Source organism: Simochromis diagramma, unplaced genomic scaffold (assembly GCF_900408965.1).
Source record: "Simochromis diagramma unplaced genomic scaffold, fSimDia1.1 OVJJ01000655.1, whole genome shotgun sequence".
In the NCBI taxonomy this organism is placed as follows: domain Eukaryota; kingdom Metazoa; phylum Chordata; class Actinopteri; order Cichliformes; family Cichlidae; genus Simochromis; species Simochromis diagramma.
In genome coordinates, this window is record NW_024387455.1 from 1 (window position 1) to 1355 (window position 1355).

Sequence of the window (1355 nt, forward strand, 5' to 3'; positions counted from 1 at the left end):
CCCTAAAAGTACATCAACGTAGACACACTGGAGACAAACTGAAATACTGCAAAGAATGTGGGAGAAGCTTCACCACATCACATCACTTAAAACAACATGAACTGATTCACAGTGGGGTTAAAAAGCACCTCTGTGATCAGTGTGGGTCACTGTTTCACTGTTACCAATGTGCCCAAACATTCACCTCATTGTCTGCTCTGTGCAAACATCAGCGCGATCACTCAGGGCTGAAATCACTCCCATAACTGGATCACAGTGAATCTGAAGACACAGAAAGATCCTCTGGTTTCTGTGTCAGACTCAAAAAGCTTGAGATCAGGCTCCACAGAGTTCAGATAGAATCATTTAAACTTGTGTTGAACTGAACTGGTTGCTGGGCTGAACTTCTACATAATACAGATCTACATGGGATCTTCTTTTCTGTTTTTTACTGTGTCAGTTTTGTCCTTTTTTCTCTGTCCTGGTTTTGCTCGTCTGTAAATGATTGAAACTCAGTCAAATAAGTCATTGTTCTCCAGCAAAACGTTTTGGAAACTCATGTTTAACCTTTAAAACTCTGACATGTTTTAGCACACAAGGCTTCATCGGGGAGTTCACTCATGATTGGACCATGAGAACAAAGGTTTTTAGTTCTTTCAAAGAGAGTCTTGGAGCTGTTTGATATTTCTGTTTTTCTGAAACCACCTGAAAGAAAAACTATTTTTCTTGCTTTATGTAGTGTGGACGTTTTTAATGTTTCTTCATCTGTGATGTTCTTGAATGTGTTCACGTGAAGATGGTACAAATAAACTGTCCTTTCAGCTTTAGCTCCTAATTTATTCATTATTTATGGATGTAGCACAGCAGCCGTCTCTTGATTAACACATGGAGGGCTCGGGATCTGATGGTGTCGTCTCCCTAATTTGCCCACTCAGTAAATCTCACTCATGGCCAAGATATTGAAATAAACCTTGTTTCCCTGCTGGATAGTGATCCACTGTAACTCTGCTCCTCCTTCCTGTTTAGGATTTCTGTGGCTGAAGTAAAATTCCCTCCATCCATCACTTATCCCAGCTAACCCAAAGTGAAATAAAGTTTTGCTCGTCTTAAAAAAGCATTACAATAATGGACATTACCAATGCAAACTGAATGATACAGAAGATGAAAGAAGAGACTTTGATCAGTTAATAAAGCTCATGATCTGGATTCATTGTGGCTGCTACACAGATACTTGGTCACTTCTCTCAGTTAGGAACCTTCCTCACCAAACTGACTGTTGGACCACACCCCTGGTTTCATGAGAAATTGTTTCAGCCATGATTTCTCTTCCTGTATTTCAGAGTAAAGACTGAAGTGACAAATGGAAGCATGTTTAA